Source organism: Pogoniulus pusillus, chromosome 34 (assembly GCF_015220805.1).
Source record: "Pogoniulus pusillus isolate bPogPus1 chromosome 34, bPogPus1.pri, whole genome shotgun sequence".
In the NCBI taxonomy this organism is placed as follows: domain Eukaryota; kingdom Metazoa; phylum Chordata; class Aves; order Piciformes; family Lybiidae; genus Pogoniulus; species Pogoniulus pusillus.
Window position 1 is genome coordinate 3721108 of NC_087297.1, and position 14996 is coordinate 3736103.

The 14996-nt window shown below is 49.2% G+C and overlaps 1 protein-coding gene across 4 annotated transcripts in view; it reads right to left on the bottom strand.

Moving 5' to 3' along the window:
• The window catches only part of SS18 (SS18 subunit of BAF chromatin remodeling complex), a 57961-nt gene that overhangs the window by 16160 nt on the left and 26805 nt on the right, over positions 1 to 14996 (bottom strand). The window lies entirely within an intron of this gene.

Sequence of the window (14996 nt, forward strand, 5' to 3'; positions counted from 1 at the left end):
GCCAGTCTGCAGCAAATCCCAGGGAATTCAGCACTGGTGAGGCCACACCTTGAGTGCTGAGGTCAGTTTCAGATCCCTCACTCTAAGAAGGACATGGAAATGCAGGAGCATGTCCAGAGAAGGGCAAAAAAGCTAGGGAAGGGTCTGGAGAAGAGGGCTGGGGAGGAGCAGCTGAGGGAGCTGGGGGGGTTAGTGTGGAGCAGAGGAGGCTGAGGGGGGGATCTCACTGCTCTCTGACAGGAGGCTGGAACCAGGTGGCGGCTGGTGTCTTCCCTTAAAAAAACAAGCGATAGCATGAGAGGAAATGGCCTCAAGTCACACCAGAAGAGGTTTAACTGGGATATGAGATGAAACTTCTTCCCTGAAAGAGTTCTGAAAGACTGGAAGAGGCTGCCCAGGGAGGTGGCTGAATCATGGCTGAGAAGAGGCAGAAATGTGGTGAGGGACACAGTTTAGCACCAGCCTTGGCAGAGTTAAGAGAATGGCTGGACTGAACGATCTTAAAGGTCTTTTCCACCACTGAGCAGTTCCAAGCAACCTTCACTAACAAATCTTCTTTCATAGAAAGCTGCAAGCTTCTATGACCCTGAGGAAGTACTGTCCATCAGGGAACATCTGATTAAGTGTGAACTGGGAGAAAAGCTGAGTAATGAACCTAGGCAGTTACAGAGCACCATATTAACAGCATAGAGCAAAGAAGCCTGGATGAGGCACTTAATGCCATGGTCTGGTTGACTGGATAGGGCTGGAGGATAGGTTGGACTGGATGAGCTTGAAGATCTCTTCCAACCTGGTTGATTCTATGATTCTATGCCTGAAACATATTTGCATTTGAAACTCGTGGTGGTGATCTGGATTTATGACTGTTCCATTTCATTACATGACACTGCAGGTAGGGTAATGGATGTAAACTACAGCACAGCAAGTTCCATCTCAGCATGAGGAAGAACTCTCCTGTAAGGGTCACAGAGCACTGGAACAGGCTCCTCAGAGAGGCTGGGAATCTCCTTTTATGGAAATCTTCAAGCCTTGTCTGGATGTGTTCCTGTGTGACCTGTGCTAGGTTCTATGGTCTTGCTCTGGCAGATGGATTGGACTCAAAGACCTCCAGAGGTCACTTCCAACCCCTAGCATCCTGCGATCCTATGAACTTATAACAAGGGGCAGTTTCTTCACTTGCTGTGATGGTTTGGGTGTTACCTGCCCCCCTACTCTTATGAAATCACCCAGACTAGACTCAGCTGAGCTGCAAATTAAAATGGAGCTTTATATTTACAGCTGAGCACAAGATACCAGCAGGTATTTACAATATCTACAGCTACAGAGAGAAATATGCAAGTTTAAAAAGGTAATACAGAAACACAGCAGCCCTCCCAGAAACCAGAGCCCCCAGGAGGGGCTCCCAACCACCCTTGCACATCCCTTCCACCCCTCTACCTTACCCCAGACTTTGCCTTACGCTCAAGGTGATTTTGGAGGGTCAGCCAGGGGGGTTAGGAAGCAGATGGCTTAGTTACACAGACAGCAGGGAGAAGGGAGGCAGCCAAAGCCAGAGAGCAACTCTCTTATCTATGTTTGTGTTCTTGTTGTTATCCATCTCAGCAAGCCTATGAGTGCAGCAGCCATCAGCATTGGTTCCTTTTCACAGCCTAGCATCTAATTCCTCCCACTAAAATATCCCAGCTAGGCTCAAACCAGCACACTTGCCCTGCAGGACCTCTTCAGAAAGAGTCATCCCAGTATCAAAGAGCTGTGACAAGAAACTAAACTTCTTGAAGTGTTTTCATACTAGATTAATTCAAACCTCTTCACACACACTGCACACCTGAGACTGGTGAAGCTTTCAGTGTTTGTGGCTTTCTCCTTTGTTTTACAAGCAACAAAGACAAGCAAACAACTCAAAACATCAAACCAGCACAGCCACACTTTAGTCCCATGCCAGGAGAAAAAGGAAGGTCTCATCAAGTCATCTGTATGTTGAATTTTGCCACTTGTTTGGAGCAGAAACAGAAAGGTCCAACATGAAACACAAGTAGTGGAAAGCTACCTGGATGCAGTCAATGCTGCATCTGGATTTATACAAGGAAATGAAGACACAATCACTTAGATCCTGTCTGTGTGGGGCTGGGAGAGAAAGTTAAGCTAAATTAATGAATGGTGTGAATTCAAAGTGCATTAGTTAAATCCCATTAAACCCCTGTGTGCAATCTCTCAGTGAGAAGTGGCCTTAGTTTTGTTAAGCTTCATTTTCCTCTGAAGATAAATATTGGCCACTCTTAAATGGATTCAGTTACCTCTCTATCCTGCAGCATGACACTTTCTGTGCCCTCAGTTTGAAGTTTAAAACATATTGGCTTCAAGAGAGATGGGGGAGGCTAGAAGAATGGCTGGAAGGGACTTTTTACAAGGGCTTGTAGGGACAGAATGAGAGGGGATGGATTGAAGCTTAGAATCATAGAATCAGTCAGGGTTGGAAGGGACCACAAGGAGCAGCCAGTTCCAACCCCCTGCCATGCCCAGGGACACCCTACCCTAGAGCAGGCTGCACACAGCCTCAGCCAGCCTGGCCTCAAACACCTCCAGCCATGGGGCCTCAACCACCTCCCTGGGCAACCCATTCCAGCCTCCCTGGGCAACCCATTCCTGATCAACAACTTCCTCCTCACCTCCAGCCTCACTCTCCTCACCTCCACCTTTGCTCATTTCCCCCCAGTCCTGGCACTCTCTGACAGCCTCAAAAGTCCCTCCCCAGCTTTTTTGTATCCCCCTTCAGATCCTGGAAGGCCACAAGAAGGTCACCTGGGAGCCTCCTCTGCTCCAGCCTGCACAGCCCCAACTCTTTCAGTCTGTGCTCACAGCAGAGCTGCTGCAGCCTCTGAGCATCCTCCTGGCCCTGCTCTGGACACTCTCCAGCATCTCCACAGCCCTCTTGTCCCAGGGGCTCCAGAGCTGGATGCAGGACTCCAGGTGGGGTCTCAGCAGAGCAGAGCAGAGGAGGAGAATCCCCTCCCTGGCCCTGCTGGCCACACTTCTGCTGCTGCAGCCCAGGTTCTGCTTGGCTTTCTGGGCTGCAAGTGCACACTGCTGGCTCCTGTTGAGCTTCTCCTCCAGCAGCACCCCCAAGTCCCTCTCCTCAGGGCTGCTCTCCAGCCACTCGCTGCCCAGCCTGCATTTGTGCTTGGCATTGCCTCGACCCAGCTGCAGGACCCTCCATTGGTCTTGTTGAACATCCTGAGCTTGGCTTGTGCCCACCTCTGCAGCCTGCCCAGCTCCCTCTGGGTGGATCCCTGCCCTCCAGCCTGGCTGCTGCACCACACAATTTGGTGTCATCAGCAAACTTGCTGAGGCTGCACTCAGTGCCTCTGTCCATGGCACCCACAAAGATAATGAACAACCTTGAGGAGCAGAGATTTAGGAGATTAGGAAGAAATTCTTTAGACAGCAGGCTGCCCAGGGAGGCTGTAGATGTCCCCTCCCTGCAGGTGTTCAAGGCCAGGTTGTATGAGGCCTTGAGCAAGCTGGGCTGGTGGGAGGTGTCCCTGGGCATGGCAGGGGTTTGGAACTGGCTGATCCCTTCCAATTCAAACCATTCCATAAATCTGTGAACACTGTAATTATTTTACACTACAGACTTTGGGTTTGAGCTTCTAAACAAGTAGGTAACAGAGATCATTCAATTTCACTGCTCCTCTGCATGGAGGTACTGAGAAACATTAGGCAGCCTTGGAAAGGATTAAAAAAAACCCTTGATGCTGTAACATTCCTAGATCTCAGGAAAGCTTGTTAATTAACAATATTAATATTAGTCACAATACAATGTGATAAAATGTGTTGGGTCCCCACGGTGCAATGTAGAGGTTTGCTGTTTGCTTTTTAAATTAGAACTTCATTAACGCTTTGTAGAGCCACAGTGAGAATTCAGTACCCTGCTCCAGCCTGTCTGCTCTGCTCAGAACAGAGTGCCTCTGCCTGGCTACCTTCCAGGCTGCTTCACATCTCCTCCTGACTGAGAAGAGAATTACAAGAACAACATCCAGCTTTAGGTGGTAGTTTTGAGGGGTAGAATCATAGAATGGCAGGGGCTGGAAGGGACCTCCAAAGCTCAGCCAGTCCAATCCTCCTGCCAGAGCAGGATCACCCAAAGCAGATCACAAAGGAAAACATCCAGGTAGGTTTTGAATACTTCCAGAGAGGGAGAGTCCATAACCCACCCTGGGCAGCCTGTGCCAGGGCTCTGTCACTCTCACAGGGTAAAAAAATCCTCCTCATGTTTAAATGAAACTTTCTGCGCCTCAGCTTCCACCATTGCCTCTTCTGCTGGCACTGGGCACCACCCAGCAGAGCCTGGCTCCAGCCTCCTGGCACTCACCTGCACATCCTTATAAACACTGATGAGGTCACCTCTCAGTCTCCTCCAAGCTCCAAACCTCAGCTCCTTTAGGCTCGCCTCAAAACAGAGATGTTCCCTTCCCTTCATCATCTTTGTGGCTGTGTGCTGGACTCAGGTTCAGCTGGGGGGCCAGAACTGGACACAGCACTCCAGATGTGGCCTCACCAGGGCAGAGCAGAGGGGCAGGAGAACCTCTCTCACACTGAATTTGGCTTTGACTTTGAAAAATCAAGCCCATAATAAAGCTGTATCTTTTTCAGTGCATTAAATTCAACATGGTTTAAACCTGACCTAGAAGACCCCTTCACAAAAGTCAGAAGTGTAAGATCAGTAGTTCACAATGCAGCACTTACTGATATTTCACAGAATGCTTTGGGTTGGAATGGACCTTAAAGAGCATCCAGCTCCAACCCCCCTGCCTTGGCCAGGGCCATCTCCCACAAGCTCAGGTTGCTCAAGGTCTCATCCAAGCTGGCCCTGAACACCTCCAGGGAAGGGGCAGCCACAGCCTCTCTGGGCAATCTGTTCCAGTGTCTCACCACCCTCACTGTAAAGAATCTCTTCTTGGTCTCCAGTCCAAACCTTCCCTCTTCCAGCTCAAAGCCACTGTCTCTCATCCTATCACTACAAACCCTTTTAAGAGTCAAACATTGTCCTCAACTGCTCATTTCAAAGTCCTCTACACCTGAATGAGAAGCCCTCTGCCTGCTCCAGCCATGTGTCTCCTAAGGAGGACTCCTGTATAGGGAAGAGAAGGGGGCCAGGTTTAGTGAAAACAGGCTGGCACTTGACCTTCTTCTAAGTGACCCAGTGGCAGTCCCCTGACCAGAAATGCCTTGAGCAGATCTTAGCTCTGTCTGGGGGCTGGGGTTGGTCCTGCTGCAAATATCCCCTTCTCAACCTACTGACCATGCTGCTTTGGATGCAGCCCAGGACGATTTAGCCTGGAGAAGAGGAAGCTCAGGGGGGACCAGCCCAGAGAGCCTGCCCATTTGAGGATGGCAAAGTCTTTGCTGGCTTGGCCATGACAAAGAGGATGCTCAGGTCAGAGCTCACTGCTGTCTACAACTACCTGAAAGGAGGCTGTAGTCAGGTGGGGTTGGGCTCTTCTCTCAGGCAACCAGAGACAGAACAAGAGGACACAGTCTCAAGCTGTGCCAGGGCAGGTTTAGGCAGGATGTTAAGAAGTTCTTCCCAGCAAGGGTGACTGGCCTTGGAATGAGCTGCCTAGGCAGGTGGTGGAGTTGCTGTCCCTGGGAGTGTTTAAGACTGGATGAGGCACTTAGTGCCATAGGTTAGTTGATTAGATGGTGCTGGTGATAGGTTGGACTTGATGATCTCAAAGGTCTTTTCCAACCTGACTCTGTGATTCTGTGACTGCTGGCTTCTGGGCTGCAAGTGCACATTGCCAGTTCCTGTTGAGCTTCTCCTCACCCAGCACCCTCAAGTCCTTCTCCTCAGCACTGCTCTCTGTCCATTCCCCACTCATCCTGGATTTGTGCTTGTGAGTGCCCTGTCCTAGTGCAAGGCCTTGAAAATGGAAAGAGCTCTGAAAATTGAACAGAATCTTTCTAAGTTTACAGAAATGAAACTGTCAGATCTCAGTCAGCACCAGATTCCAGAACTGGTCTACAAATGACCAAGTCTGTGGCCTTCCAGGATCTGAAGGGGCTACAAAAAAGCTGGGGAGGGACTTTTGAGGCTCTCAGGGAGTGCCAGGACTGGGGGGAATGGCGCAAAGCTGGAGGTGGGGAGAGTGAGGCAGGAGGTGAGGAGGAAGTTGTTGAGCAGGAGAGTGGTGAGAGGCTGGAATGGGTTGCCCAGGGAGGTGGTTGAGGCCCCATGGCTGGAGGTGTTTGAAGCCAGGCTGGCTGAGGCTGTGTGCAGCCTGCTCTAGGGTAGGGTGTCCCTGGGCATGGCAGGGGGGTTAGAACTGGCTGCTCCTTGTGGACCCTTCCAACCCTGACTGATTCTATGACTCTATGTCACCAGGGTAGTCTCATTTAGGGTTCACTTGTTAAGAACAAACTCTTTCCCTTCCCTCACCCCAAGCAACATGAAATGCCCATTAAATACTGGGCAGCCTGGCACCTTTCCTCCAAGCACCTCTGGCAAGGGAATGAAATCCTAGCAAAAGGATCTGAGAAAAACAAGTCTCTGAGGTGGGCCAAGCTCTAATTTCTTGGTCCTCACGTTTACAGTGTTTGAGGTCTGTTGTTTTTATTAGTCTCTGGCTGTGCATGACCCATCCAACACAAATAAAGAGGAACTTCCACAGAGGTTTCAGGTTCCAGAAAATTGTGCTTACATCTCCCCTCTGAAAAAGTCAAACACTGGCAAGTCTTGAAATACTTCATTCAACAGGAGCAGCCTCCAGCACTGCATAAGAAATACATCCCTGAGATTGGAGTTCCTTCCACATACAATCAGCTCCTGCAGCTTCTGAGCTATTCCAAAAACGTAGCAAATATTCCCTGGGGATGCAATCCCAAGCACAAATACAATCTAGGCTGGGCAGTGAGTGGCTGGAGAGCAGCCCTGAGGAGAGGGACTTGGGGGTGCTGCTGGAGGAGAAGCTCAACAGGAGCCAGCAGTGTGCACTTGCAGCCCAGAAAGCCAAGCAGAGCCTGGGCTGCAGCAGCAGAAATGTGGCCAGCAGGGCCAGGGAGGGGATTCTGCTCTGCTCTGCTGAGATCCCACCTGGAGTCCTGCATCCAGCTCTGGAGCCCCTGGGACAAGAGGGCTGTGGAGATGCTGGAGTGTGTCCAGAGCAGGGCCAGGAGGATGCTCAGAGGGCTGCAGCAGCTCTGCTGTGAGCACAGACTGAAAGAGTTGGGGCTGTGCAGGCTGGAGCAGAGGAGGCTCCCAGGTGACCTTCTTGTGGCCTTCCAGGATCTGAAGCGGGCTACAGAAAAGCTGGGGAGGGACTTCTGAGGCTGTCTCAGGGAGTGCCAGGAGCGGGGGGAATGGAGCAAAGCTGGAGGTGGGGAGAGTGAGGCTGGAGGTGAGGAGGAAGTTGTTGAGCAGGAGAGTGGTGAGAGGCTGGAATGGGTTGCCCAGGGAGGTGGTTGAGGCCCCATGGCTGGAGGTGTTTGAGGCCAGGCTGGCTGAGGCTGTGGGCAGCCTGCTCTAGGGTAGGGTGTCCCTGGGCTTGGCAGGGGGTTAGAACTGGCTGCTCCTTGTGCTCCCTTCCAACCCTGACTGATTCTATGATTCTATGTCCCAGGCTGCTGCAGCTGCTTTTTAATCAAGAGACACCTACAGAATCTTCCATTTAAAACATTTTCTTTCCCAAGTCCAAAGTGACTCAAATACTTCTTTTAACTGGACTTAACCATATAAAAACAATGTCATGGAAGTTTTGCTTCTCATTTCAGATATTCCTCTTGCCTGCATTTCATAATCCAGTGCAAATCACTCATGAGTACAATGTGGAGACAGAAAGCAAGCACAGCAATGAGGTCTGGTTTACATCTTAATTAGCACTTTTTCCTTGCAGACACCATCTGCCTCCAAATGTGAATGCCCAGGAAGCTGTTTTGCTAGGAAACACACGGAGGAAGTTCTGATAAAACCACCTGACAGGCAAGGCAAAGCTTTCTCTGTGTTTAGGTGTCCTTACCTATTATAGGACTCAGGGATTCATGGAATGGTTTGGGTTGGAAGAGACTTTAAAGATTATTCAATTCAACTCCCATGCCATGGGCAGGGACACCTCCCACTAGAACAGGATGCTCAAGGCCTTGAACACCTCCAGAGAGGGAGCATCCACAGCCTCCCTGGGCAACCTGTGCCAGTGTCTCACCACCCTCACTGCAAATAATTTCTTTCTAATCTCCACTCTAAATGTCCCTCTTCCAGCTTTAATCCATTGCCTCTCATGCTATCACTACAAGCTCATCAAAAGTCCCATCCTGGCTTTTTTTGTAGGTCCCCTTCAGCCACTGGAAGGCTGCTCTTATGTTTCCCCAGAGCCTTCTCTTCTCCAGGCTGAACAGCCCTAGCTCTCTCAGGCTGTCCCCACAGGGGAGGTTCTCCAGCCCTCTGATCATCTTTCTGGCCTCCTCTATCAGTTTCACGTCCTTCTTCTGCTGGGAGTACCACAGCTGGATGTAATGGTGCAGGTGGGGTCTCACAAGAGCAGAGGAGGAGAATCACCTCCCTTGTCCTGCTGGTGACACCAAAATGCTTTCCTTCAGAAGCCCCAGCCTCACCCAACACACAGCAGGTACTACTGAAGGGCTGCAGCAGCTCTGCTATGAGGACAGGCTACAAGAGTTGGGGCACATCAGCCTGGAGAAGAGAAGGCTTCGAGGAGACCTTGCAGTGGCCTTCCAGTATCTGAAGGGGACTTACAGGAAGGCTGGGGAGGGACTACTGACAAGGTCTTGTGATGACAGGAAATGGGGTAATGGGCTTAAACTGGCAGAGGGGAGATTCAAACCAGGTATTAGGAAGAAGTTCTTTGCAGTGAGGGTGGTGAGACACTGGCACAGGTTGCCCAGGGAGGTTGGGGATGCTCCTTCCGTGGAGGTGTTCAAGGCCAGGTGGCATGAGGCCTTTAGCTATCTGTTGTAGTGAGAGGTGTCCCTGCCTATGGCAGGGAGTTGGAACTAGCTGAGCTTTGAATTCCCTTCCAACCTAAACCATTCCATGATTCTACTCACAGAAAAGGCATTCTGGTGTTTTGTTTCCTCCTCGTTGTTCACGAGGGCTGCCAAGGCCAGCCACTGAAGACAGAATGCTTAACTGGCTCCTGGGTTTTCTATGGCACTCAACTCAAATGGCCACATCTCCATAATGAATAGACCTTCACAACACCCCTGTGCAATCAGATGGTATCATATAATCTCACCATCAAACTTATTCCTCTACAGATGGGGAACCCATGCAGGGGAAAAATTAAGGTCAAAAACATCTCCTAAATTTTAACAGCCAACTTGAGATGCTAAGACCTTATCTAGCAGAATTTTTACCATGATAATTACCTTGTGCTTTTATTAACTGGTAGCTGCAGTAGGAGCTCTCATCCTCATTATGGATCAGCTTTTCATAACACAAAGAAATAAAGCAGGCCAGCTGTGTGCCCAGGTGGTCCAAAAGACCAACTGCATCCTAATCTGGATCAGCAACAGTGTGGCCTGCAGGAGTAGGGCAGTAATTGTCCCTCTGCACTCACCACTGGTAAGGCCACATCTGGTAAGGCCACATCTTGAGTGCTGTTTTCAGCTTTGGGGTCCTCACTCCAAGGACACTGAGGGGCAACAACACTGGGGAAGGGTCTGGAGAACAGGGCTGGTGAGGAGCAGCTGAGGGAAGTGAGGGTGTTTAGTCTGCAGGAGGAGGTTGTGGGGAGACCTCACTGCTCTCTGCAACTCCCTGAGGCTGAGTCGGGGGTGTATTGGTCTCTTCTCCACATCCTCTGTGCTAAGACAAGAGGAACTGACTTCAGGTTGCACCAGAGGAGGTTTAGGTTGGAGAGTAGATGAAACTTCTTCCCTAAAAGAGTTCTCAAAGACTGGAACAGGCTGCTTAGGGAGGTGGTTGAATCCCCATTCCTGAGTGTGTTTAAAAGAGACAGAGATGTGGTGCTGAGGGACATGGGCTAGTGGAAGGCATCCCTGCTGATGGCAGGAGGTTGGAACTAGATGATCATTAAGATTCCTTCCAACTCAAACCATTCCTTGACTCCCCAGTCTACCACCAGCCTTAGTAGATTTAGGGAATGGTTGGACTCAATGATGGGACATGGAACTGTTCGAGCGAGTCCAGAGGAGGGCCACGAAGATGCTCAGAGGGCTGCAGCAGCCCTCTATGAGGACAGGCTACAAGAGTTGGGGCACATCAGCCTGAAGAGAAGGCTTTGAGGAGACCTTATAGTGGCCTTCCAGTACCTGAAGGGGACTACAGGAAAGCTGGGAAGGGATTATTGACAAGGTCTTGTAAGGACAAGACAAGGGGTAATGGGTTTAAAGTGGAAGAGGGGAGATTGAAACTAGCTGTTAGGAAAGGGCTCTTTGCAGTGAGGGTGGTGAGACACTGGCACAGGTTGCCCAGGGAGGTGGTGGATGCTCTCTCCCTGGAGGTGTTCAAGGCCAGGTGGGATGAGGCCTTTAGCTACCTGTTCTAATGTGTTCCTGCCTATGGCAGGGGGTTGGAACTGGATGATCCTTGAGGTCCCATCCAACCTAAACCATTCTATGATACTGGTCAGACCACACCTTGAGTACTGTGCCCAGTTCTGGGCCCCTGAATTCAGGAAGGATTTTGAGGTGCTGGAACATGTCCAGAGAAGGGCAACAAAGCCGGTGAGGGGCCTGGAGCACAAATCCTATGAGGAGAGGTTGAGGGAGCTGGGCCTGTTTAGCCTGGAGAAAAGGAGGCTCAGGGGTGATCTTATTACTGTCTACAACTACCTGAAGGGGCACTGTAGCCAGGTGGGGGGTGGCCTCTTCTCCCAGGCAACCAGCAATAGAACAAGGGGACACAGTCTCAAGTTGTGCAGGGGGAGGTCTAGGCTGGATGTTAGGACGAAGTTGTTGTCAGAGAGAGTGATTGGCATTGGAATGGGCTGCCCAGGGAGGTGGTGGAGGCACCATCCCTGGGGGTCTTCAAGAAGGGATTGGATGAGGCACTCAGTGCCATGGTCTAGTTGATTGGATGGGGCTGGGTGCTAGGTTGGACTGGATGATCTTGGAGGTCTCTTCCAACCTGCTTGATTCTATGATTCTATGCTTCTGTGATTCTATGATTCGATGTTCTTAAAGGCCTTTTCCAACCACAACAATCCCGTGATTCTACACTCAGAGGGTCACACATGTCTCCTGACAACACCACCTAGGTTCAGAAATGTTGGGTTATTTCTGAGTGGCAGCAGATGCTATCACAGAGGAAATCCTGGACAATCTCTTCAGTGCTTTTTGTAACAAACTGCATCTCAGTGCAGTTCTTCGGGGCAAAACCTTGTTTCTTTGCTGAGCAGCCTGCAGAATCCATGCTTGGCTGGGACATCTGCCCAGCCAGACTGGATCTTGGCTTCCTATCTAAATCTCTCATGGTCTCAGAGATTTCTTTGCTATTCTCTCTGTGCTGTGTTGAAGTCACAAGGGAGTGGAGGTACAAAAATAGCTCCTCTAAGCTGTCATTGATCTCAATATAAATGCATCAATTAAGAGCAGAAAATGAAGGCAACATATTCAGTAACCTGGCTGGGAATATCTTCAGGTCAAAAACCTTGGCTAGCAATACAGAACAAACATTGCACAGATTCAGACTGAACCTTTTTCCTCCACAGAGGACTATTTTCACTGAAAGAGCACACAGGACCTTGCTGGCATAACAGACAACTTTCAAAGGCTTGCTCAGAAGCAAGGGGCACCAGAACACCAAAACTCACCAGGTGAACACACCTGCAGTCCTGTGGCCAGCTCTGGTGTCCTGAAGACAAGGACTCAGAACTGCTAGAGCAGATCCAGAGGAGGCCAGAAAGATGACCAGAGGGCTGGAGAACCTCTCCTATGCAGCCAGGCTGGGAGAACTGGAGCTGTTCAGCTTGGAGAAAAGAAGGCTCCAGGGAGACCTTAGAGCAGACTTCTGGTACCTGAAGGAGGCTATAAGAGAGCTGGAGAAGGGCTTCCTGCAAGAGCTTGTGGTGACAGCATGAGAGGCAATGGAGTGAAACTGGAAGAAGGGAGATTGAGACTTGAGATTAGGAAGAAATTCATTACACTGCAGGCAGGGAACAGGTTGCCCAGGTAGGTTTTGGATGTCCCCTCCCTGAGGGTGTTCATGTCCAGGTTGGATGAGGCCTTGAGCAACCTGGGGGAGTGGGAGGTGTCCCTGCCCATGGCAGGGCAGTTGGAACTGAATGATCTTTAAGGTCCCTTCCAATCCAAACCATTCTATGATTCTAGGAGTCTGTGAATTTGCTCCTGTTCTTGAGTCTACACTCTGGTTAGATTCTGCTTTATGCTTTTTTCCCCAAAGCCACTTCAGAGCTGTTACTTGCTCAGAACAGAAACCTTTTAAGTATCTTTCTGCCTAATTTCTACTGATCAATTCTCCAGTTTGACACAACACTGGAAATACAGCAGGGGAATACTGTAAGGAAAAGGAAAGAACACTACTCTGAGCTAGAATAATCACTAGTCCTAAAGTGTAAAGCAGCCAAAGTAAGTTGTTATCCAAAGAGTGACTTAGTGGATGGATTGCTTCCTCACACAGAGCTACTAACTTTCTGCTAACTCTGCAGCCAAGACAGTTCAGCTGCACAGCACTGCTCTACAGCACCTCACAACTTTGACAGAAGACTCCAGAATAAACAGCTCACTTGTGAGGTCAGAAGGACAGAAACATTCCCACTTGAGATGGTTTCCTCTGCTGTGGGCCCCTTTTGTTTCCTCTGCTGTTAAATACTAAGGACAATGCCATTAACAGTGGAGACAGGGGTGGACTCCCCACTTCCACCAGTGGCAGGAAAACTGCTGATGCAGCTGTTTCACCGTGACTCACTTCTGGTCTCTCATTAACTTCATCTTTTGTCTCTTCTGAACCTTCCTCTGATCTACATTCCAGTACCTGTTAAATACACCTTAGAAAAGCCTTCCAGTACCTGAAAGGAGGTAGAAGGAAGTGAGGAAGGAACTTTTGACAGGAGTTTGTGGTGATAGGATGAGAGGGAATGGATTGAAGCTGGAAAAGGAGTGGTTTAGACTAGAGATTAGGAAGAAATTCTTTCCAGTGAGGGTCATGAGACACTGGAACAGGTTGCCTAGGGAGGTTATGGATGCCCCCTCCTTGGTGATGTTCAAGGCCAAGTTGGATAAGGCTTTGAGCAAGCTGGGCTAGTGGGGGTGTACCTGGCCATGGCAGTAGGGTTGGAAATGGATGATTTCTAAAGTCTCAACTATTTCTATATGGAACTGACCAGTGTGACCTGCTCTGTTTGCACACCTTAGGAACAAATGGTGTCTGTGTGCTTTGCTCTCCACAGAGGACATATTGCAATGAGAAATGATGCCACTGGAAGATTATTTTTTCTACATTGACCAGGGAGGGAGCCTCAGAAATAAAAAAAAAACAAAGCATGTTTTGATTCTGTAGGAAAAAAAGAGACAAAAACTCAAAGTCATACCCTAAGAGTTAACACATATTAGAAGGGCTGTGGCTAGCAGGAGAGTGCCTGACAAAGACCCTTAGGATCACCAAGTCCAACCTATAACCCTACTCTACTCACAGAATTTAGGCATACTACACAGAATCACAGAAACATCCAGGATGGAAAAGATCCTCAGCATCACCAAGTCCAACCTATAACCCTACTCTACTCACAGAATTTAGGCATACTACACAGAATCACAGAAACATCCAGGATGGAAAAGATCCTCAGCATCACCAAGTCCAACCTATAACTCTACTCTGCTCACAGAATTTAGGCATACTACACAGAATCACAGAAACATCCAGCTTGGAAAAGACCCTCAAGATCACCAAGTCCAACCTGTAACCCTACTCTGCTCACAGAATTTAGGCATACTAAACAATCACAGAAGCATCCAGCTTGGAAAAGACCCTCAAGATCATCAAGTCCAACCTATAACCCTACTCTATGACACATGGGGAAAGCCTCAGACTTGCTGCAGCCATAGCAGATCCAACTGTGTTTACAAAGTTGTACAGTATGTTTCCTAGCAGGTGGTGTGTCCAGACCCAGCATAGGAACAGACATCACAGGCAAGCTGTGAAGCTTTGCAAAGCACATTTCTGAAGACAAGCAGTGTATATCCAAATTGGAACGTTTAGTCTGTTGTGACTCTAGTGCAGTGTTTGATTTCTGCAGCATGCCTCCACCTCAGAAGATGCCAACAGGCTGCATCATCTGTTTGTGCTCTGTCAATATGCTAGATACAAGATGTGTATTGGATTTTGCTATATACACAAGGACATCTCCTGAAAACAGTAGGGAGTTGTGGATTCATTCCTGGAACTGACTTTTACTTCTTTAAGATTAAACAAACCATGCTAAAGCAGCACGCTGCAGAGAGCAAACATTAATTAGGTCTAAAAATCTGAGGGCTGCCCAATTTTAATTTTTCAATTTGTGCAGGGGACTGAAGATGGTTTTCATCAATAAGCACTTAGAAGTGAAACGAGAAAGAGAAGCAGCAGCTCCAACTCAGAACTGATGAAAGAATGGGAAAAGTCTCAAGCTAAGGGGATAATATTTGGCAACAGGGCAAAGGAGGGGATTCTGCCCCTTGGCTCTGCTCTCCTCAGACCCCACCTGCAGTCCTGATCACTACTGATCACCACCCTCTGAACTCTATCTTGCAACCAGTTCCTGACCCACCTCACTGCCTGCTCTTCCATCTCACACTTCCTCAGCTTGCTCACTTAAAATGCCATGGGAGACAGTGTCAAAGGCCTTGCTAAAGTCAAGGTAGACCTACATCCACTACTCTCCCTGAATCTACCCATTCAGTTATGGCATCATAAAATGCTATCAGGTTAGTCAAGCAGGACTGCCCCTTGGTAAATTCATGCTAGGAAAGAGTTCTTTACAGTGAGAGTGGAATAGGTTGCCCAGGGATGTTTTGGATGCTCCCTC